Raw genomic sequence first — 25,307 nt, forward strand, 5'->3', positions numbered from 1 at the left:
TGCATCCATGGTTCCTTCCATCCATCTTTAATGTACATCTACTTTTTTATGCACTTTTTCATGTTGCTCTGGAATGTAAAGATGGAAAAAAAAACATGGTTTCTACTCTCAAGGAATTTACCAGTTAGATAAAATGTCTCCCCCACCCCACATATGTAATTGTAATATTCATTCACTAATGCATTCAGAAGATAAACATTCAGCACCCTTGCTCTAGGAAATGCAGACTCAATAACATACAAAACACATGGAAAGTCCTGCCCTGGAGAGGCTTACATTCTGCTACAAGAGAAAGACAATAAAAAAGAAACATCAATAAATGGTATTTTATAAGAGGATACGTACTATGAAGAAAAATAAAGCATGGAAAAAGGAATGGAAATGTAAGGATGGGGGAATAAAATTTTAAATTTAAAGAGAAGTGGCAGGGGCATCCTGGTGGCTCAGGAGGTTGAGCAACCGAATTGGGCTCCAGTCAGGATCTCACAGTTCATGACATTGAGCCCCACGTGGGGCTCTGCACTGACATCTCAGAGCCAGCTTGGGATTCTGTCTCCCTCTCTCTCCTCCCCTCCTCAGTTCACACACACACACACACACACACACACACACACACACTCTCTCTCTCTCTCTCTCTCAAATAAATGAATGAATAAATAAATAAATAAATAAATAAATAAATAAATAAATAAATAAACAAACAAAACAAACATTAAAAAAATATTTTTAAGAGAAGTGGCAACTGAGCAAAGTCTTGACGGAAGTTAGGGGATGAGCCTGCTCCTGGGGAAAGAGCATCTCAGGCAAGGGAGAGCAAGTGCCAAGTATAGGACACAGTTAAGCTACAGGAAGGAGGAAGGAAGACTCGGGACAGGAGAGAAATTTATTAGGAAAATAGTGGGAGATGAGATCTGAGGAGGACATTGGGCTTTATTCTGAAAGTAGTGAGGAACCACTCAAGTTTTATCGTGTTTTATCTTGTGGCAAAATACACGTAACATTTACTATTTTGACCATTCGAAGTGTTTAGTGGTTTAGTGGCATCAAGCGCTTTCACGTTGTCGCGCAAACATCCCCACCCTCCATCTGTAGAACTTCTTCATCCTCCAATTGAAACGCTGCTCCCATTAGACACTAAGTCCCCACTCCTCCCGCCCCCAGTCCCTGGCGGCCTCAGTGCTACTTTCTTTCTCTGTGGGTTTGACTACTCTAGGTACCTCATAGGGTCAGTCTGCTAGGTCAGCCACAACGAAAGACCACAGATTGGGTGACTTTAATAAAAGAAATCTATTTTTTTTTTCACAATTCCAGAGGTCACAAGTCCAGAATCGAGATGCTGTCAGGGTTTGTTTCTGGTAAGAACTCTCTGGCTTGTAGATGGCCACCTCCTGACTGTGCCCTCATGTGGTCTCTTCTCTATATGCAAGGAGAGAGATCTCTGGCATTCCTTCCTCTTCTTATAAGGACATGAGTGCCATCAAGCTAGGACCCTATGACCTTTTAAATCTCCATTATCTTCCTAAAGGCCCTATATCTAAAAACAGTCACATTGGGGGTTGGAGCCTCAACATATGAATTTGGGGATAGGGTACAATTCAGTGTATAACACTCATATTAGAGGGATCATACAGTGTCTGTGCTTTTGTGTCTGGCTTATTTCATCTGGCATGTCTTCATCTAAGGCTCAGCCACGTGGTAGCAGATGTCAGAATTTCATCCCTCTTTAAGGATGAAGAATATTCTATTCTATGTACACATTACATTTTGTTGACCCATTCATCCATGGATGGTTGTTTCCACCTTTTGGCTACGATGGATAATGAACATGGGTGTTCAAGTCCTTGTTTTCAATTCTTTCACATATATACCCAGAGGTGGAAGCTGGATGGAATCCACAGGTGTCTTAAAGGATTGGAGGTGGAATATGAGAGAAAGACATAGGCCACGAACCATTCCAAGGTTTTTGGCCTGACCATTCTAGAATGGAGATAGGGGGCTATGGGTAGCAGAATGATGTAGGGGTCTTCAAACAATAATGGCTTGGGGGTAAGTTAAATCTATAGAAATATTTATTCTCTCATTGATAAGTACTTTGGTCTATTCTCCTGATGCATCCTTGGGAGAAAGTTGATTAAGCGGAAGGCCATTACCATGGTGATTTATTAAACACAAGAAATTCTAGATCTGTATGAATCAAGAATGGAACCTAAGGAGACAATATCATAAGGTGAAGTTCTTGTTTTTTGTCATTTGTGGGGGTTTTTTGTTTTGGGGGTTTTTTATTGTTTGTTTGCTGGTTATTTTTATGTAACAGACTGTTTCAACATCTGTAAAATGGGACTGAAACAGTGAACAATGATTGAATGACTCCTTGGTGCCCAGAACTGGGCAGGTGTTTTTCATACTTGTCTCTAAGCTCCTCACAACCAAGCAAGGTTGGCATTTTTAGTTTTACCATAAAAATATTGACGTGAGTGATTAGGTAACTCATCCTAGGTCACACAATGACGGAGCATAAGTCTACACCTGGAAATGGCTCCTACACCAGGCACTTTCCACTCCTTTCAGGTAGTTTTATTTTGTTTTAGGCAAGGTGGTTGGTCAGTATGGATAATTCAGGCCCTATGTCTCATTATGTTCCTTCCTTTTTTTTTTTAAGTTTATTTTATTTTTGAGAGAGAGAGAGAGAGAGAGAGAGAGAAAGAGTACACAAGCATGAGTGGGAGAGAAGCAGAGGGGTGGGGAGAGCAAATCCTAAGCAGGCTCCAAGCCATCAGCGCAGAGCCTGACGTGGGGCTCCAACCCACAAACCATGAGATCATGACTTGAGCCAAAATGAAGAGTTGGATGCTTAACCGACTGAGCCACCCAGGCATTATTTTCCTTTCTATGTAGAGGAGGGACATCTAAAGCAAAATCATCTAGAGAAGAGGCACCGTTGTGATTCTCAAAGCATGATCCCCATAACAGCAGCATCAGCATCACCTGAGAACCTTCAAGAAATGCATATTCTTGGTCCCCACCCAGACCTAATGAAGTGATCCCTGCTTTAGCAATCCCTCCAGGCATTCTGCTAGGGGCTAAGGCTGAACAGTGTCATGGCTAGCAGTTCATGCTGAAGCCAGACTCCTGCATCCCAGGTGTGGTACCATAACATGAGAGCTGTGTAGCTTAGGCAAGTGTCTCTACCTTCCAAAATGCCAGTTGTCTTATCTGTAACATAGGGGTAATATTAGAAACTAGCTATTCAAAGTGGGGTCTGTGCCCCAGAAACTACAGCATCACCTGGGAGCTTGTTAAAATGGAGCATCTCAGGCTTCACCCCAGATAGACTGAATTAGAATCTGCATTTTAACAAATGTGTAGACTGGGGCGCCTGGGTGGCTCAGTCAGTTAAGTGTCTGACTTTGGCTCAGGTCATGATTTTTCTTGAGTTTGAGCCCTGTGTCGGGCTCTGTGCTGACAGCTCAGAGCCTGGAACCTGCTTCGGATTCTGTGTCTCCCTCTCTCGGCCCCTCCCCCACTCACACTCTGTCTCTCTCTCTCTCTCTCTGTCTCTCAAAAATAAATAAACAATTTTTTTTTACTTAAAAAAATGTGTAGACTGAATGACTGTGTTCCCCAAAATGCATATGTTGAAGCCCCAAACCCCCAGGGTGACTATATTTGGAAATGGGGCCTCTAAGGAAGTAATTAAAGCTAAATGAGGTCATAAAAGGGGGAACTTTATCTGATGGGATTAATGTCTTTTTAAGAAGAAATACCAAAGAGCTTGTTCCCTCTCTCTCTGTATCCATGCACAAAGGAAAGGTCATGTGAGAACACAGAGAGAAGGGGCCATCTCTGACCCAGGACTAGTACTCCCCAGAACCTGACCTTGCTGCCTTCCTGATTTTGGACTTCCAGCTTCCAGAACTGTAAGCAAATACATTTCTCTTGTTTTAAGTCTCTCAATCTGTAGTATTTTGTTATGGCAGCCTAAACTGACTGAGGCAATGAGATTCCCAGATTATCTGCAAAGCCCCAGTCTTGGGGTCATGGGATCATGGTTTTCTCACCACACCCCTATTTAATCGCTGAGGTCTTTGATTGACCTTGAACCTTTACTCTTACTAACAACTCTCTTGGTGTTCCTCCACTAAGACACATAGTGACTAACTCAGAATGGGAGTGATGAAAATCATGAATTATTTTTAAACCCAGGAGATGCCATCTAGAAACAAGGCAAGATAAAGCAGTTCCTCATCTGTTTTATGCTATTCTGACCGGGGGAAGTATGCATTCCTTTCTTTTCTCCAGTGAAAACATGTGGAGTGTGCAAGGAAGAGTCCATATCCAGTTTTGATTTGCCCACAAAGAAGTGGCAGGTGTTAATCAACTAACTAACGAAATCAAGAAGCCAAAGGCAAGTTTTTGTTTTTAATCTGCCACCACGGACCCATGCAAGTGACTGAAAAAAGCCATCTGGCAGAATCAGAGCTCTTGCCATCTCCCTAAGATTATTCGATTTATTCTTGTCAGGATTAATTTACTAAACCCATGCTGGATTTTTTATTTAGATGATATTGTTGGTTTGTCATGCACTGCAGATCTACACGGGAGGCACCACAGGGGACTGCGCTTGCTTCTGAACAATGTTGGGCTCAAATTGGAAAAATGTCACTTTGGCGGGAACAAATTATTGTTCCGATCGCTCCTCGTAGAGCTGGTGTCTCCGGATGGGCTCCGACCTGACCTTTTCCGAACCAGAGTACTCGAGTAAGTACTTCAGCCCCATTTGATGACTTCACTAGGAAAACAGCTCAAGTACTTAAGTGTTAAGGATGAATTTGGAGCCATGTACTCATCGCCAAGCAATCAATTTCCCCACAGAAGCCAGCCATTCTCCTTTCTGTAGTTGGAAAACTCCAAACAGTGACTTAATCACTGGCAACAGATAGGATTTTCTACATGCTAAGGAGTCACACTGTTTGGGTTCATATAACTGAATTCCCTGTATGTAAAACAAGAAAAATGATAGCCACTTCATTTGTTGGGAGGCATATCTAATACGTGCAAAATCTTAGCATATGTCAAGTCATGGATAAATGTTAGCTATCATTGATGGCACCCTCCAAGTGCCTTTGTGAGACCTGGTTCCGAGCAGAGTATTGAGAACTTAAAAAAAGTTTTATTTTTAAAGTATGCTCTTCCAAGTCTTCTGAGTTCTTCTGGCTTTTAGACATCAAAGCACTTGTGTATCTGTTCTTTTCAAAAGCTGTTCTCTCTCCCCAGAGAAACTTAATTTCTTCTGTATTTTGTATGGTAGTTGTTTCTGATGATTTTTGTAGGTCAGGGATATTTATGCCCACAATTCAGAGAACCATCATCCTGTATCATACATTAGCACCATTCACAGCTCCGAAATGCCCAGAAGTTAAAGGTCCCTGTGAACAGGTGGGGATAAATGTCTGCCAGTGAGATTCTGGAGGCCTCTGAGGATTTAGAAGCAAGGAGTCTAGAGTGGGTGGAATACTAACTCTCAAAAGATATGTCCATGTCCCAAACCCTGGAATCCGTGAATGTGACCTTCTTTGGAAATACGGTCTTTGCAGATGTAATTAAGCATCTTGAAATGAGATCACCAAGGTTATCTGCATGGACCCTAAATCCAATGACAAGTGTCCTTTTAAGAGATAGAGAAGAGATATCCATATGAAGACAGGCAGAGACTGGAGTGACAGAGCCACTAGCCAAGGAGTGCCCGTAACAACTGGGAGCTGGAAGAGGCAAGGGAAGCATTCACTCGCAGAGAATCTGGTAGGAGGTAACCCTGCTGACAGAAGATGAAACCATCCAGGGGCACCTGGGTGGCTCAGTCCGTTGGGCATCCAACTTCAGCTCAGGTCATGATCTCGTGGTTTGTGGGTTCAAGCCCTGCATCGGGCTCTGTGCTGACAGCTCAGTGCCTGGAGCCTGCTTCGTATTCTGTGTCTCCCTCTCTCTCTGCCCCTCCTCACTCATGCTGTGTGTGTGTGTCTCTCTCTCTCTCTCAGAAATAAACATTAAAAAAATAAAAATAAAAATAAAAATAAATAAGATGAAACCATCCACCCTTAGCATCCTTAAAGATTTAAGAGTCAAAATTATTCAGGGGGAATGACATGGGAAACAAAGGCAGAAGGAAATGAAAAATGAAATTAAATTTTATAACCTGCAGCCCATTGACAAATACTTGAGGCAGGCAAAGTAGAACATTTCTCCAGGAACCCCCTACTGTCTTCAAGTTAATGCTTTGCTAGAAGGAAAAACAACCTTAGCTTGACAATAGCTAGTCCATTAACATCCTGTGAGTCTTCTTTAGCATATGAAAATCCCTTTAGGAACTTGCCCTTGACTTTACCTCCCCCAACTCCCAAGTCTATAATCAGTCTCTGCTCATAATCTTGGGACAGCTCTTTCTGCCCAAGGGTCTTGTCCCTATGCTTTAATAAAATCTTTTTGTATCCTAGACCTCTCAAGAATCCTTTCCTGGGTGCCTGGGTGGCTCAGTTGGTTAAGCGTCTGACTTTGGCTCAGGACATGATTTCACGATTCATGAGTTTGAGCCCTATACTGGGGATTTGCGCAGAACCTGCTTCAGATTCTCTGTGTCCCTCTCTCTCTGTCCCTCTCCAGTGCTCACTCTCTCTCTCTCAAAATAAATAAATAAACATTTAAAAAAAGGAATTATCTTATAAGTGGGAAAAAAAAAGGAATAGTTCTTTCTTGGCCATTGGCTCCAGACCTCCACCATGCCAAAACCCCATCATTGATTTCAGACTTGTGCCCGCCAGGGCTGTGAGAAAACACAGTTCTGCTGTAGTAAGCCACAAATTTGTGACAATTTTTTACAGAAGCCATAGGAAACTGATCAAGAGCCTCAAGGAGCTTCCGGTGTAAATCTCTCTTGATACTTGCCTACTCACCACTGAGAAAAGAAAGGCATGATCCAGGGACCACCCCATGAAAGCCAACCCCTAGGGAAGAAAAAAAAAACCCGTTTACACAGGCGATTCCAGGGCAACTGCATGCTGTTATGACCACAGGCCCTTGTGTTTTCAGAAGATAGCACCTGAAATCTATGTTAATGATTTCAGGTATCAACCCTGGAAGGGCACTATAGAGAAAAGACTAGGCTGCTTATATTGGACTAAGAGTCAAGTATGGTCAATATCTCTAATGTGGCATTGTTCTCCTGGGCTCAGATAATCACCAAGTCCCAGAGAATATTTCAAAGGAAATACCTATAGCTTAAAACATCTCTCTAGAGCTGGAGGACCAGGATTCACATGACAAGCCCAAATAGGGTTTATAATCAACTACCCTTCTACTGGGGGAGAAATCCAGATGTTTTGTTCTTTCTCTTCAAATGGGACAAACGCTATGACAAGACAGTTTTAATATTAAGAAAAAAATATTTTCCAACACCACACTCCAAAAAGAATCCAAAAATTCATTTTAAATTCTGAATTAACATTTTACAGGGGAGGGAAAAATAAGTTTGCCTCTACCCTTCTGGGTTCTTGGCTAATATCCCCCATAATAAAAGATTAACTACAGAAAAACAAACAGAAGTTTATACCTTCTGTATACATAGGACACACCTAGGAAAACTGAGTAACTCTTAAAAGGTCCCCAGCCATCACCTTAGCTAACATCTTCAGCTAATGACAAAAACAAAAAGTCAGGTGGGAAGTTGACCTCAGTCAAAGCACAGGAAAGAAGTATAAGGTTGTTATGCAATTTAAGCCACTGCCTCTTGATCAGAGTTTCTGGAGACTTAGACTCATCCTTTACGTCCTGGTACAGGGAGGGAGACACCCTTACAAATGGAGATTTCGCTTATAAATGTAAATTTTTTTTCTCACAAAAGGGCACCCTCTCTCTTTTCACAGATTCTTTTGAGTCAGGAGCCTCCCTAAAGTAAACATCCCTAAATAATTCTTATGCCAAAGAGGCATATTTGGGGGTAGTACCTGCTCCCTTTCATTTATATATACTTTACTTTTCAAAAGCAATTTTTCTATAGCTTGGACACTTAAGTTTCCTATTGTTCTGAAAATAACAATTACTTATAAAAGAAACTAACCAATATGAGTTTAGACTCTAGGACTTAGAACATTTACTGCACCTGGGTTCTATTTTTTTTTAACGTTAACGGAGAGTCGAACTTTGAAAATAAATATAAGCTGTAGGGCCATTTGGTCCAGTTCTTCCATTGTGCAGATGAGAAAGGTGAGTGTCAAAGAATGTAGGGCACTGGCTTTGCTAATTAATGATCTAAGATGGACTGAAATCTATCTACCCTCTATTCACTTTATGCCTTCCTCAAAGCCATATTTTGTCCTTGCATCTGAATATTTAAATCTGTATTCTAAGTATAATTGACTCATTTAAAGATAATGATTGCGCCCCAAAATTTTTGGAAAAAAAAATGACTGTGTTGTCTTGTAACCATAGTTAGTACAAATTTGTAGTCATGTGTGCCTTGCTGCCAGATTCTTCAGTCTGTGTACACTCAGCTCAAAAGACCAAGATTCAAATAAGGTCACTTGAATACATAAAGAATAGCATAAAACGTTTGCAATGACATATTTTATCCATTGCATGCAAGGTCTCCATTCACAAATTTGCTCAGCCCCTGCAATCTCACATATGGCCAGCAGATGGAAGCAAATAACTTTGCAAAATACCAAAAGCACCTAGCAATGTACCACAGCATCCCATTCGTGGGGTCTGTACACGTCTTGAAATAACACTATCTGCTCCCTCAAAACTTAAATCTCTAATGACTGTACGCTTTAATCAATAAGCTTGAATTACTTACCAGGGATGTGATCATTTGAGGAGGCATTTTATTATTACGTGTTTAAGAAGGTTCAGTGTGACTGAGATCCCTGTTTCAACGCACACGATAGTCTAAAAAGTTTCAATGTAAATGTGAACACTGAGACTTTATTTCAGAGCTATTTTGCATGAATTCATACAAATGGCAAAAATAATGTATGTAAACTAAGTTCTCGACATAAATCCATTCAACTAAGAGAGTAGAATCGACTTTAGTTGGCTAGGTCAGAATGCAATGCTGTTGACTTTATAAATGTCTGGAGGAATTTTATGTGTGTGTGTGTGTGTGTGTGTGTGTGTGTGTGTCTGTGTTTGTGTGTGTTTGGCGGGGGGCAGGGGTGGTTATGGGATATTTTCTTTGGGAGAGAGCTAGCAGGAAAAACCGGTAAAGCCCAAAAGACCACAAAACAATTCCCAAATGCAGCCTTTCTGCGAATAAAGATAGCAAAGCTTTCATCTTAAAATTGTGACTTCCCTTTTTGAGGAGAGCACCCTCACCCCCACGAATTATTTTGTTCTCTTCATCCTACGCTTTTTTGCAGCTTAGTTATCAGGGGACAAGAGAGAGTTGGCAGGAACCCTGGCAGCCCAGGGCTGCTGGCTCAGCACACTTAAATTTGATACTGAGGAAGGCAGCCCCCTCTCAGGTAGGAGCAATATGTCACCAAGGTAAGCTCAAACCAAGGGTCTGTTTGCAAATAAGAGCTATGCATTGGCATCACAGCAGGGGCTTAATGAGAGCGCTTTTAATTAACTGTAAAAGTAATTACCCATATTAGATGTAAATCACACTTGTTTTTACATGAGGTGAATAATTTTAGTGCAGCTTTTAAGAATAATACTTCTGGAGGGGTTGTCAGCTGCACTGGCTCTTAACAAGTCCACGTGTTTAAAAACAGTATCGAGGAGGAAAACACCAGCCCAGAAAGCCTTGGGTTTGTCACCTGGCTTGTGCCAGCTTTGCAGCTTCTCTCTTCGCTTGTATGAGGCCCCGCCGCTAAGCATACCCTCTCCACAGGTGCCTGGGAGAAACACCCCCACTAACACTTACAAATCCTATCAGGTTTTTGTTCTGTAACGTTTTGTTTTTTGTCTTCTTGGCTATTAGCCTCCTGGAAGATCCCCAGCACTTCCACTGATGGGTTCTTGTGCATAATTAAGGGATTCAGCCGGAAACATATGAACCAGAGGGAAGATGAAGGAAGAAGCCCAACAGGCCACTGGTGAGCGTCTTCCACAAGCTAAGGCAGATATTGTCCAAAGGACAAAACAGATTCCTAAGGAGGAAGTGCAGAGGCACCCAGCCCAGGCTCACAGGGGTCCCGGGGGCCTTCGGGGAGGTAAGGGATTGCACCCTAGAGATCCAGGGCAGCACCCCTGATGCAGGCAGATGTCTGCGTGAGCAGCACCAAAACAGAAAGGCAGCTCTCCGACGGACTTATAAAAGGTACAAGAGAAGATGGCGGTCAGGGCCGGGAGGGAGCAGAGGGAGAACTCCTTGAGTGGGAAAGTGTGCTAAGACGCCATCCTCTGGGCTCCTGAAATGTCCCTGACTTAGGAAAAGTGTGGGGTGGGCCCCAGAACCTCCCTTTTGAACCACAGAGAGGCATAAACAGCCAGGATGGAGTTTGCAAATACAAAATTACTGGGTAATTATTTATACTTTGATAGGCACCTTCATTAAGGGATTTGAGGATGCAATTATCAAATTGAAGTTCAGTGCACTCCAGTTAGGCAACAGAACTGAACGTCAGGAAAGCAGAATGAAGGCAGAAAGGGGAGTTTAAGCCCTGCCCACTGAGTGGGCCAGCAACTTGGGTGTGGCTCAAATCCTTTTTAAAAACAAACCTGGCCTTCCATTTGAAGAGCATGGCTACCATTGTGATTGTTTTCCTGTCTATAGCCTCCTTTGGGTTTTGGTTGCTGCTGTGTTCTTATTAATGCTCGTGGTTGATCTCTGCCTTAAAACAACCCCAAGAGGGGGTTAGTGCAGGAAATGTACTGGTTTGATATGATGCCCTGAAAACTTAATCTGGTTCAAGGTCAACTGAAAGAGCAACCAGACCTGGATTTTTTGTCTCTCACAAGCTTTTTATTCCTTACTACAGGGACACACATGTTTTCCCAATGTCTCAAACATCTGATACAATGTAGCTATTTCCCACATTGCCTATATAAAGGATTCAAATTAAGAAAAAAAAATAAAGACTATAGCTTGGTTCTTAATTAATATACCAACCTCTTGAGGAAATGTGACACAGTGAACATTCAGCTGTACTAAGAAAATGAAATAATTCACAATGATATTTGAGGGCAAACGCAATGAGAAGTTATATGATTTTTTTAAGTTTTATTTTAGAGAGCGTGCACAAGCAGGAGGCAGGTAGAGGGGGAGAGAGAGAGGGAGAGAGAATCTTAAGCAGGCTCCACACTCAGCGTGGACAACAATGCAGTGCTTGATCCCATGACCCTGGGATCGTGACCTGAGCTGAAATCAAGAGTTGGACATTCAACCGACCGAGCCACCCAGGTATCCTGAGAGGTTGTATTTTAATTTTCCCTCCATGTACAGATACAAATACACAAGACAGAAGCCGCAAGAACCAGTCTACCTTGCTTCAAATCCTACCTCTGCCCCTCAATAGCTCTGTGACTTCATGAGACAACTTATCTGTGTCCTCAGTTTCCATATTTCAGAAAATGGAAGAAATGTCAGTCCAGATACCATCAGGCTGGTGTTAGTATAAACAAAGTAAGTAAAGTGCTATCATGTAGCCAGAGGGGTCAGAAGTGTTTTTTATGATAAGTGCAATTTTTAAATTTTATTTATAGTATATATGTATATTCATTAGATATTATTCTGCATATTAGATAATTTTATCGTAATTATTCTTCTTCCTTCTTTATGTAAGATGGTTCTAAACACTGCCTGAATTCTTCTGTGCCATTGCTATTTCTGTCCATGAAATGGACCCCTAGTGGCAACAAAAATGGCAATTTCTAAGAGCACAAGTCTCCTGGGAATTGATGCTAATAGATGGTCTATCTCAACATCCACCAAGTCACTCTTGCAAGGAACTTCACACTACAATGACTACACAAAACTACTTAACTGAATATTTATTCTCCTTGTAAGAATCGTCAGATATTCCAGAAACACATCTAATGGTCAAAGCAGGGATTATGTCAATTAGCAAACGTATAACACAACTGAAATTCAACAGAACTAATGCACTCTCTAAAAAAAAAAATAGCATGCTGGGTTACCTCATGAGTATACAGAGATGAGTTGCCAGTTTCCAAGAAGTGGCTCTGTTCTGATACATTGACAAAGCTTTGCTGATTGCTGTATGGAGCCACGGCTCTCCCAGAAAAGTGATGTTTGCAGCATTCCTTTGGGCTGTAACAATCCTGTCAACCACAGTTTCTTGGGAAGCAATATTTTCTGTCCCCTGTGACCTTGGTTTGGCATCTCACTTTCTGGTAGGAAATGGATAGTAGCCTTTTCAATAAGATTACGTAATCAACTCTTTGTTCCAGAAATACAAACTTTATTGTCTACAGCCTAAGTCATCTACAAATGGTTGCCATTACTTCTACTCCTGCTCAAGCTAAATCAGCGTGGATTTGGAAAAGATACAGATATCTCTTTTTTTCTGTCAATTTTCTACACTGTGGAATGGGTGTTATGAATGAGACAACATAAGAGGAGAAATGGAAAAATTTGCTATTACCAGGCCGAACATAATATAAACTTGTGTAATAGAAAAGCTATTCAATCTGTGTGTACATATCCTCACTCATCAAAAAAACATACAGAGATCTTGGTTTAGCTTCCAGTGGAATATTCCTAAATTTGACAATATCGATCTAAAGGTTAATATACCACAAAAATTATTTTAATCTTATTACACTGAATGTGTAAATCTAAATATGTGGACCCTGAACTTCAGATCCCCAAGACTAAATTTAAAAATCACCAGAGAAAGAACCACTTAAGCTTTTTCAGAAAAATGAGATAGAAATATGAATGTAAATGTTCTTTCCCAAGCCATGTGATTTATTAGTAATCCATTCTGCAAAACACTCCTATCAATTCTCACATGAGTACAGGAAAAAATGTACCTTAAAAGAGACAGTTTAGGATAATTACATTTCTCTGCTTGTTCATCTTTTTCCCCAAATGCCATGTTTACTTGCAGAAACTGTCATTTGCTTTTTTATTCACAAAAAGAGAATTAAGAATATTCCCTTTAAAGTTTTGATTACTTTCTCTTTTGCACTGGCAGTCCTATACAATTAATAGCACATAGACACTATGTTGGGAAAGAGTAACAAAAATCTAAGCTATCCCTCAGGACGTCTTAAATACCTCAATTATCCACACTGGCCTGGGAATGAGGTAAGAAAAATAAGCTGTCTGTGGCCAACCAAGAAGGCTACCTCTTTAAAAACAGAAACTTTGTCATTTAACCACTCTGGGTGAAATCCCTAAAATATGTGTTTCACTGTCTCCACTTTCTAAAGCATGGATAGTTGCTTCTGACATTGCAACTGGGTACAATACTACCACCAGGATGCTAACCTTAGAAAGTCTTGCCCTCCTTCTAAATAGCCCCATGTCTCTGTCCTATGTTGTGTTCTTGAAGAATATGCAGACCTATTTCAGTGTTATTCTAATGCCTGCCTTCATGCTCAGTGTACTTCCTGCTGTCATTTCTTTTAATTTGGTTCTAGATTCACAATCATTAACCTAGGGTGTGCTTTAGAGTTTCAATCTTTTTAAATACTGAAAGTTAAATACATGTCCTGGTGTTTTCTCTGTTTGTTTACTGACTTTGACATTTGTAAGCTTCAGATGATCAAATATAATAGAAATCTGTCTGGTTTCTGGTGCATTAATTAGAAGATTACTATTTTTTTAAATATTTAGTTGTTTTTAGTTCAGATGCATTGCATATTGATTTAAATGCATGAGCTTGGGCGCCTGGGTGGCGCAGTCGGTTAAGCGTCCGACTTCAGCCAGGTCACGATCTCGCGGTCCGTGAGTTCGAGCCCCGCGTCAGGCTCTGGGCTGATGGCTCGGAGCCTGGAGCCTGTTTCCGATTCTGTGTCTCCCTCTCTCTCTGCCCCTCCCCCGTTCATGCTCTGTCTCTCTCTGTCCCAAAAATAAATAAAAAACGTTGAAAAAAATAAAATAAAATAAATGCATGAGCTTGACTTTTCAAGTTTGTTTAAATAGTTGATGTTAGGTGGAATGTATAAATAAATGAAACTAAATTTCCTTTTGGTACCATAATTACCCCAAACCCATTTTGAATTGGCAAAAAGCATGGGGCCACTTGGATTTATTTAAATTACAGAGAAAAGAGTCATGCTTTGACCAATCCCACCTCCTCTCCTAGACTTACTCTATGATGTTCCTCCCCAGATACTGCATTCTGTGTGAATCTATTCTTAAATATTTTTTTTTATGTTCCAGAAACTTGCCTCACTGTGCCCCCTCAACCTGAATCACTCTCCCTCTGCTGACCCAACTACCTGCTTACCAAAGATCATTTCACCTCCTACTCTGCTCTGCTACTCGGGAACACGCTGCTCTCTTTGGGACCATGCTCTCTACCTGCACCTCTACTGAAGGACTGATTTCACCTGGATATTTCCAGTATACTTTATACATGCCTGTCTCTTCCCTGACATTATCAGCTCCTCAAAGGCAAGGGTACCAAAATCAACAACTAGCTTTCTTCCAAAAACGTAATCCTTAGTGATAAAATATATATAATTATTATAAACATACATATAATATATACTATATAAATAAAATACAAAATACAAAAATAAAATATAAATATATAGTATGTAATTTATGAATATATTATTTTACATTCAAATATTTCATATTCATTTAATATAAAATAAATATATAATATTTGACAAATAAGTATATATTATATATCATATGCATGATATATAGTGTATTAAATACATATATATTACATATATTATATATATGTGTGTGTGTGTGTGTGTATATATATATATATATATAATATATTTACATAGGATTTCATTCACTGAATCCCATGAGGCAGGCACAGTGATTAATCCCCATTTTAAAGAAAACAAACTCAAGCGAGGTTAGGTTTCTTGGAAGGTCAAAGCTGGCAAATGTTGCCTCTAGAAGGTAAACGTGGTTTATTTCACCCAAAAGCCAGTGATCCTAACTACTTAGCTGATTGGTTTTCCTGTTACACTTACCCCCATTTTCTGAATTTTTTTTTTTAGCGTTTATTTATTATTGAGAGACAGAGACACACAGAGTGTGAGCAGGGGAGGGGCAGACAGAGGGGGAGACACAGAGTCTGAAGCAGGCTCCAGGCTCTGAGCTGTCAGCACAGAGCCCAACGTGGGGCTCGAACACATGAACCGTGAGATCATGACCTGAGCCAAAGTCGGTTGCCTAACCAACTGAGCCACCCAGGCGCCCCAACTTACCACCATTTTCTTAAACCAGTAACCTAGCCCACAGAAAAAAAAAACTGTGTTTAGTGAAGTTACCGAAAGCACAACAGAAGGCAGTTTTGCTATTTATTTGCTTTTCTGACACTTTTGAGCTTCCATCAATGAATCAGTACATTTGGTGTAACAGAATATATGAATGCTTGTGTGTATGTGTTTGTGAGAAACGCATATAAAGGGTTCAACAAAGAGCCTGGATTTTAAAGTCATTCATACATATGCCCAATTACAATCTTCACCTACTGGCTTGAAAGCAAGAAATACCATGCATTCCTGTAGCCAGGCTCAAGTCTGTACACGTTTAAACGCTCAGGAACACCTTTCCACCTACCTGTGGAAGATCAGTCTTTCTTGGTTTACAGCCACAAACAGCGTTCTGAACATATGACCTGTCCTACCATCCCCACACCGACACTGGGGCACTCACAAGCTTTGTCTGTAAGATGCATAAAGCCATTGCAACTTTCCCCCACGGGCTGAAAAAACACAGGCCCTAGGGAAGAAACTGGCCAATCCCAGAAAAACACACCAAGATTTTGTATTCCGATCTCACCCCCCTTCCTTTTTTTTTTTTTTTTTTTTTTTTAAGTAACCTCTGCCAGGACCCTGAACAACGGGAAGCTCTCAACCTATTTTAGAGGCTTACAATTTCCCATCAGCTTCCTGTCGGAGAGCTCAAATGGTCCCATCCCCTTGTATAAGGTTAACAGGTTTTAAGAAAAAAGATCAGCTCTGGTAATAGCAAATATAATGAAAAAGAAGAGCCACTGCCGATAAAGTCAGCCTAAGTCACTCTCCCAGGTCACAGGCCTCGAGGCTGCTTAGAGCTTTATCAATGAATTCCAGGTTGGATAGGCCTGGCATATACTTCAGCTGAAAAGGAGCTTTGCTGGGTATCACATGGGCACAGCGTCATCAAAGGAATACCTCGAGCAAAACACCCGTGCCAGCCTGCCTTCTTACCCTGCATGGCTGGGTTTTGTTCTACTAAATCCATTGATAGTGGCCAGGGACCCTGTGTTTCCGTCTCCCCCTCCATGGACTTTTGGTGCATGGTTAGCAAACACAGATATGCAGGCAAGAGGATGCTGATGACCAGAGGAATATTGTCTCAGCAGGATGACTGACAACGACAGGAACTCCAAGCTGCTTCTCAAGTCCCTTTTATTTCTCCACAGAGCTCAGATTTTTATAAGAGACACACTGTGTAAGTTTAAAGTGTACAACATAGGGTGCCTGGGTGGCTCAGTCGGTTAAGCATCTGACTTCGGCTCAGGTCAAGATCTCGCGGTTCACAAGTTTGAGCCCCATCCAGCTCCCTGCTGTTATCACAGAGCCCGTTTAGGTGTCTCTGTCCTCCTCTCTCTGCCCCTCACCTGCTTGTGCTCTCTCTCTCTCAAATATACATAAACATTAAAAAAAAAAAAAGAGGGGCGCCTGGGTGTCTCAGTTGGTTAAGTGTCCAACTTTGGCTCAGGTCATGATTTTGCAGTCATTGAGTTTGAGTCCCACGTCGGGCTCTGTGCTGTCAGCTCAGAGCCTGGAGCCTGCTTCCGATTCTGTGTCTCCCTCTCTCTCTGCCCCTCCCCTGATTGCACTCTGTCTTTCTCTCTCTCTCTCAAAAATATATAATAAACATTAAAAAAATTAAAAAAATAAAGTGTACAACATAATGGTTTTATATACATACATATTGTGAAATACTGACCACGTTAAGTTTAGTTTAATGTCCATCACCTCACATAATGACAATTTTTTCCCCATGATGAGAATTCTTAAGGTCTACTCTCTTAGCAATTTTCAAATATATAATACAGTATTTTAACTACAGTCACCATGCTATTACATCCCCAGAGCTTATTCATCTTATAACTGAAGTTTGTACCCTTTGACCCACCTTCACCCAATTCCCCCACCTCTTACCCCCCAGCCTCTGAAAACCACAGATCTGTTCTCTGTTCCCATGAGTCTGGATGTTTTTGTTGGTTTGTTTTAAGATCCACATATAAATGGGATCTGTTTTATTTCACTCAGCATCATGCCCTCAAGGTCTATCCATGTTGTCATAAGTGGCAAGATTTCCTTTTGTTTCAATTTAAAATTTATTTGTTTATTTTTGAGAGAGAGACACAGAGCACAAGCAGGGGAGGGGAAGAAAGAGGAAGACACAGATTCTGAAGCAGGCTCCAGGCTCTGAGCTGCCAGCACAGAGCCCAACACAGGGCTTGAACTCATGAACTGTCAGATCATGACCTGAGCTGACGTCGGATGCTTAAACAACTGAGCCACCCAGGTGCACCAAGAATTCCTTCTTTTTCATGGCTGAATAGTATTTCACTATCTGTATATTCCACATCTTTATCCATTCATCCACTGATGGACACTTGGGTCATTTCCACATCTAGGCTCTTGTGAATAATGGCGCAGTGAATATGGAGGTGCAGATATCTAGGATAATGGTTTTTCCTTTAGATATATATCCACAAGTGTAACTGCTGGATTGTAGGGTAGTTCTACTTTTAACTTTTTGAGATACCTTCACACTGTTTTCCAGAGGCTGTATGACTTTATATTCCCAATGGTCCAAAGCTGATCCAATCTGCTGTTGTTGTGATTTTTAGCTAGCACATAATGAACACTGACCTGTGGCAAGCACATCCCAAAATGGTTTACATACATCACTTCCACAACAATCTCATGCAGTAACTTTTACTATCATCTATCTGTACTTCAGGAAGGAAGAAGCTGAGGTCCAGAGAAATGAGGTAATTTTTGTTCAGGACACATAATTAATAAGTGGCAGATACAGTTATCAAATCCAGGTATATCCTTATGAAATATTCATTAAACTATGAAATTTCTCTATTTGAAACCCTAATGGCTTCCCAGTCCACTGAAGATGAAACCCAACTCCCCACATGGCCCTATTTGACCCATTCCCTAATGACTTTCCTTACTGACTGATGTCCCCTTTACTCTAGCCACATTGACCTTCTGACAGCTTCTCAAGGGCACCTTCCGTTGTTGGTCTGCCTCCCCCTGCAAAGCTCCTGCTCAGAATACCCCCCTGGCTGGCTCATTTCCCCATCTTGGTGTCTGTTCTCACACACCTCATCACTGAGCTATGCCCCTGTCGCGGTAATGTTCTACTGTCTCTTTCATCTTCTTTATCGCACTTACTATTTTTTGCACCTATATCATTGATGTTGTTAATTTTTCTGTCTCTAGGTCTACCAGACTCTTAGCTCCAAGAAGGTAAGGTCTTTCACAGGCTTATTTTCCATGTCAGATCCTCACTTAGATCAGTACCTAGCATGTAGAACCTGTTCAGTAACAACTTAACCTCCCTACACTACTTGCCCTTTCTTTGGGGGTATCCCCCCAAAAATGCTTCATAATAAAGAAGGTTTTTTTTTAAAAAAACATATGTCTACTTCACCTTCTTACAAGGCTGTGCCTCCCTTTTCTCTTTTTTTTAATTAAAAAAATTTTTTAATGTTTACTTGAGAGAAAGAGAGAACAAGCAGGGGACGGGCAGAGAGTGAGGGAGACACAGAAGCCGAAGCAGTCTCCAGGTTCTGAGCTATCAGCACAGAGCCCGACTCAGGGCTCGAACCCATAAACCACAAGATCATTATCTGAGCCGAAGTCGGACTCTTAACCAACTGAGCCATCAAGTGACCCTGCTTTTTTCTTAAATATCCATTAAAGATGCGTCTTCTCTTGCTACCTCCCACCTCCTTCCTCTCTTCCCCTCCCTTTCTCTCCCACCTCCTTTTCAATGCACATACTGTTTTTTTGGTTTTATTCTATTTGACTCTTTACTTTTCCTTATCCTTCTATTTACCTACCCCTTAACCTCTAATTCTTTCCAACATTAGATCCACATATTTCCAACACCTATTTCAATTACTCTGGCTGTGACCTTCTAAATTTCTATCTGCCTTTGCAAGTTAGGGTTTCTTTCTCTTTCCTTGTGCATGTACCTCCCCCCCCCCCCCCCGCAATATTCCCTGCCCCCTTCTACTTTTATCCATATTAAATGTCTTCTCTTAGGTATTTCCAGTCAGGTTGACAATCAACCAGTTAAAACTAAGTGCAACCTCCTTCTCTCCACCAAGTCCATATATATTGAATGAGGCACATGTAAGCATTTTTATTGAATTTAGTGTAAACACATAGAGCATTAAATACCATAGCTGTGTGGCCAAATGTCCCTGGGGAATAGAACCGCCCCCTGGTTGGTGCCTGCTTGGCTCAGTCAGTTAAGTGTCCGACTCTTGATTTCGGCTATGGAAATATTATCACAGTTCATGGGTTTGAGCCCCGCATCAGGCTCTGCGCTGAAAGCGTGAAGCCTACTTGGGATTCTCTCTCTCCTTTCTGCCCCTCCCCACTCACACTGTCTCTCCCTCTCTCAAAATAAATAAACATTTAAAAAAAAACAAAAAACTGCTCCTGGTTGAGAACCATTGCCCTAGAGGACAGTCAACTTGATCACTAATAGATCGAGAGATATAGATACCCTGCCATTAGGACATTCTCTTCATGATACAGTGACATAAATCCCCCCACACTAATGTCAGGAATATAAAATGGATTACAGGGGACTCTGGGTGAGTCAGTTGGTTAAGCATCCGACTTTGGCTCAGGTCATGATCTCATAGTTCATGAGTTCAAGCCCCATGCCGGGCTCTGTGCTGACACCTCAGAGCCTGGAGCCTGCTTCGGATTCTGTGTCTCCCGCTCTCTCTGCATCTCCTCCACTCCCCCCCCTCCCCAAAAATAAACATTAAAAAATTTTTAATGGATTACAAACACACGGATACCTACCATAGATGCTCTTGCTATCATGAGTGTTAATAATCAGCTAGTTCTGGTCAAATTAAAATTTTGATATCTACTAGCTGTGATATTTGGACAAAATAGTTAACTCAATAGAATTTTAGTCTTGTGATCTGTTAGGTGGATACAAGTGTTTCCTTTGTAGGGATGTTCTGAGTATTAAATAAGATCATGTTAAGAAAGACACCTGAAGCAGTGCCTTGCATATAGTGATGTTATGATTATCATCAAGCCAAATTATCGTGCCATATCATCAACCTTATCTTCTTTTGAGTATCGTCCCATTAAAAAGAGAAAAAAAATCACTCCAGGAACTGATGGATTGATTAAGCAAAGAATAGCCTCTCTTCTCCCAACACACCTTCTCTCTGCTTATCTCTCTTTTTCCTTCTTTTGGGTGTGGGAAGAAGAGGCAAGAGAAAGTCGCAGGAGGGCAAGGAAGAAGAAGCACCCCCATCTCTCTCTGTCAGGGACAGGGAATCAAAACTGAATAATACATTCAATGAGTTACTTAATTAACTGGGTGAAGGTGAAGTTGAAGCAGCTGAGTTAAATAATGAGATGTCAAGCACAGAAGCTTAGACCAGGGAGGGATTTGAAAACACTCTTCCTGTCAGAAGAAACCACAGGATTTTTCAGGCAGATGACACTAAGGGGTTTAATCTTTCCATTTTTGTCGTTCTGAAAGCAATGGTCTTTAAAAAAAAATCTGAAATAAGGCCAAATGTAAAATTAGCATTTATGTAGCAGAGGTCATTAAAATGAGTTAGCCCAGGCCCTTTATAACATTAAGCCAGTACTAAAATGAGAAGGATAAAAAATAAAAAAATAAAAGGTCTGGTTAAAAGGATCTTAAATGGAGAGGCTGTTGCTAATAGCAAGGCTATCTCAGAAGGACTAATTAAGCTAGAAATAAATGTGGTTCAAAGGAAAGGCTATTGTGTGATCCACCTAAAATGTCAAATGGCTGAACACAAGACTCACCTGCTGTTAATTAAAATCGAGGTGTCATCCCCAGTTAAGGGGCTGTGAGCATCTCTCTCAATACTCTAAGAATATTGCAGCCAGACACCCACCTTCCCCACCCTTGTTCATCCTGCCAATTAATGCTGGTTTTCATCTACATGTTTCGGGGTCAAAAGAGAAAAGCATAACCTATTTTTTTAAACCAAGACAGCGGATCCCAACTTAAGTCTTTGTGACAGTACGAGTACTTAAAAAGTAAAACGTAAATCAAGGCTGACTTTGAAAATTATAACCGTTGGTACTCTTGGAGCAAAAAGTCGTTAAACGTCCGCAATTAGACAAGTAACACTATGTTTCCTTCCATTCATCATGGACATTACATCAATGTAGCCTTGCACGTTTTATATGCTCATGTTCTTTCTGAAGACACTGCTAATAGGATCAGGTTACCTCTTCCCTAGGCCTGTAATTGCCAAACGCAGGCACGTCATCGCACACTCCCCAATTTTTGCCATTTCTGCATACCACATGTACCATTTAGCCACTACAAATTATACACAGACATGCATATCTACACATGCATACATATACACACACATACTCACTTTTTAATTTAAACTATCCATGTAATTTAATATGCAAATTATTCTTCTAATATGCATGCAAGCCACATGTATCCAAACTTTTTGGAAATGATGGTTCTATATCTTCACAGAGGTTTATGTCACACAAGGGCACCCACTGGTCAACTGTCAACAAATGGTACACTTAAGATGTGTATATTTCAATATAAATCAATTTTACCTCAAAAAAAAAGTATATAGTGAACTCTTATTAAAGATCTGCATCCTAACGTGTTTATGGTTAGAGGGTATAAGTGTTGACAGCTTGTTCCGAAATGCATAAAAACCAAATATGAGCGGACAGGTGATGGATAGATGGATAGACTATGTGATAAAACAAATAGGTTAAAATGTTAATGATAGTATCTTGCTGGTGGGTATATGAGTGTTCATGATTCTTTCATCTTTTCTGAAAAATAAGATGTTGGAAAAAATTACAACACAGTGCTTATCCATACACCACAGAAAAATCACACCCCGCTATTAGAACATACTCCAGTCTCAGCAGCACCCTGGCAGTCTACAATCAATGAACTCTTCATGGGAAGGCTGCCAAATTTTGAACAACATACAAAATATACTTCCATTACTACTGAGCATACATTCTTAAAAGTCTGTCCTCCAGAGAGAACAGTGAGCTGAGTAAGATATATAAACTGTAAAAGGCAGACTGTTAACATTCAACTGATATCCCAGAATGACATCTGGTCTACCAGAATCAGAACCAGAGACTGGGGGAACTTTGCCTCACGAACAAAGACGGCTGCCTGACCAGGCTCCTACACATTTATGTTTAAACAGTGTGACCCACTGATGCCTTTATGAACACTCGGAGACAGTGCACATTGCAGCAACAATTATGTTTTTATCGCTGTTGTCAGGTTTACTGATGTTTAGCATGGGCCTTGAACAGAAAAAGGTTGAGGATAATCACTACTGTAGGGAGTGACTGTTTTAAGGTTCTCAGTATTACAGAATGTCTAAATGTTTCTTGTGAATGTTCTCCTTTCACACTGAGACACATTCAACTTAATTCCAACATTATCCCTGCCTTGTGAGACACACCTGTCTGTTCAAACTTTGGCTAGCTTCATCTTCCACCAAATTACCACCCTCCCTCCAGCTTCATGGAATGCTTGGCCCTTCCCTCTATCATGCCTTTGTTTTAGAAGGTGCTGCTTGTTTGTACAAAAATTTACTTCATCTACCCCATGTCATGGATTCTTAAGATTCAGTCTAGGGGTTAACAAATTCTCACCTTCTCATTCCTTGGTGCATATACCTCCATGTCCTACAGACTAGGGACTTACTCCAACCCTCTACTGTGTTAGAAGTGTTTGGGGCACCTGGGTGGCTCAGTCAGTTAAGCATCCACTTTGGGTCAGGTCATGATCTTGCAGTTTGTAAGTTTGAGCCCCGCGTCAGGCTCTGTGCTGCCAGCTTCGAGCCTGGAGCCTGCCTCAGATTCTGTCTTCCTCTCTGCCCCTCCCCCCACCTCTCAAAAATAAATCAACATAAAAAAAATTTTTTTTAGAAGTGTTTGGGGAAGCAAACTCACTGCGGATGGAAGGGCTTTTCTGATAGGTGAGCTCCTCTCTGTATCTCTTTCTCCTCTCTCTGCCTCATACCTCCAAACAACACATGTTTTTCTTTTGATCTCTGATTTCTAAACTCACCTAGGGCAGGTAAGCACACCTAGGGCAGGTTCCAGGGCTCCACCTGCTAGAGGCCGGCTTTTATTCTCCGTCTCTCTGAATCTCATTCCTCTGTGTGAGAGGTGTACCAATGGCTGCTACACTGCTCAACCAGCTTGACAGTCTAGATGTGGTTGTAGGGATACAGGGGGCTGGGTGACAGCCAGCCAATTTCATCTTGGGCAAAAGCAACAGCATAGAAGTACAGAAGACTCTGCAGCCAGACCAGGTACACTGCAATCCTGGTTCGTCCACATTCCAGATTGGTGGCCATGAGCAAAATAGTCCAGCCTTCTATGCCTCGGTTTCTCATCTTTAACATGGGGGGTAGGGAGGACAATAATAGTTTGCTTTCAGGTTACTGTGATGCTTTAGTGGGGTTTTGTTAGTATGAAGTCCTTCAGATTATATCTGCCACAACTGTTAAATTAACATAACTGTTAAATGACTGCCAAACAAATATAAAAAGCACCATTTTCCAATGAAGCTTCATGAGTAGATAAACTGAATTCTGTACTTTAATGGCTACTGGGATTCTGTACTTTTTCTTCCCTAGATTGAACGTCTATAAGGAAGGAAGAAAATGATCAATCAGCTCCTTGCATCCTCAACACCCCACTCCTAGACAAGCACTGCTGTGTTCTCACAGACCCTCCCTGATACTCTGAGGAGTGAGCCAGCCTTCTAGGACGGGGAGCCAGTGCCCAACACGACAGGACACCCAGACAACATGTGCTGAACAGGAAACAAAACTCATGGGGCATAAATGTCCAATCCAATCTGTATCGGAAGATCAGGAGTACTGAAACACTATGTAATTGAAAAACTAAAAAAAAGGAGAGGAAAGAAGAAAAAAAAAACAGTTTTAGACCTTGATGAAATGTTGGTACAGAACGAAAAGACACACATCGGTGTGACTTCAGAGGCAGGGAACACTATAATCAGAGACTTAAATTATATGAAGCTGTTTCTTTATTTCTGTAATTTGATTGCACATAAATCAATTTTGATTAGATTCAAAAATTACTGAACATGCACCTCAATGAGCTGTCAAGTTTTATCTGATAACGTAAACTTTACATGGGATCAGTGCTAATTTCTACCTAGAGCCAATGTAAGAATTCCCAACAACAATGGCAGACATCATTAAATGCTGCAAATGTAGAAACATAATTAAATTAGCTGATAATCATCATTCTCCTTCTATAGAGGCTCTAATTTAATGCACTTGCAAATGTAATGAGGCTCGCTGGATTGAAAAATATGGTGGAAATAACAGAAACAAGATTACATTAATTGGAAGAGATACTGATAAGGCAGATTGCTCTGCATTTTTTTTTTTTTTTTTTGAAAACCACACAGTTCTGAAAACTGTGATGAGACTGGCTTCTACCACAGTTGGAGAGAAACTAGGGAGCACGAGAGTAAGTACCAGAAACACAACAAAGAAAGAAAGAACACTGTGTTAAGGTTCTAACAGAGTGATTTATAGTAGTCTCCCCTTATCCATGGGAGAGCCATTCTAAGACTCCCAGGAGATGCCTCAAACCACGGAAAGTCCTCAGCCCTACATATATTTTTTTCTGTATACACACCTATGATAGAGTATAATTTCTAAATTAGCATAGCCAGAGATTAGCAACAATACCTAATTATAAAATAGAACAACTGTAACCATGTAGTGTAATCAAAGTTATTTGAATGCTGTTTCTCTCAAAATACCTGACTCTACTGTACTCATTCTTCTTCTTGTGATGATGTGAGATGATAAAATGCCTACGTGATGAGA

At 40.9% G+C, this 25,307-nt stretch overlaps 1 protein-coding gene and 1 long non-coding RNA gene across 8 annotated transcripts in view; one reads left to right on the plus strand and one right to left on the minus strand.

Annotated features, from left to right (window-relative positions):
* The window catches only part of RBFOX1 (RNA binding fox-1 homolog 1), a 2,060,838-nt gene that overhangs the window by 919,868 nt on the left and 1,115,663 nt on the right, over window positions 1-25,307 (minus strand). The gene's annotated exons all lie outside the window — the stretch shown is intronic.
* Window positions 1,992-24,821, plus strand: LOC109495313. Of its 3 annotated transcripts, none has more exons than XR_006591203.1 (6): window positions 1,992-2,046; window positions 3,806-3,917; window positions 4,590-4,758; window positions 9,977-10,091; window positions 11,441-11,620; window positions 24,075-24,821. It is a non-coding gene; the product is annotated as an uncharacterized LOC109495313 (long non-coding RNA). The 3 variants fall into 3 exon arrangements; XR_002150673.3 differs by lacking the exon at window positions 24,075-24,821 and adding an exon at window positions 14,351-14,714; XR_006591202.1 differs by lacking the exon at window positions 24,075-24,821 and adding an exon at window positions 14,351-14,714 and having other exon boundaries at window positions 2,041-2,227.

Source organism: Felis catus, chromosome E3, assembly GCF_018350175.1.
Source record: "Felis catus isolate Fca126 chromosome E3, F.catus_Fca126_mat1.0, whole genome shotgun sequence".
Classification (NCBI taxonomy): Eukaryota; Metazoa; Chordata; class Mammalia; order Carnivora; family Felidae; genus Felis; species Felis catus.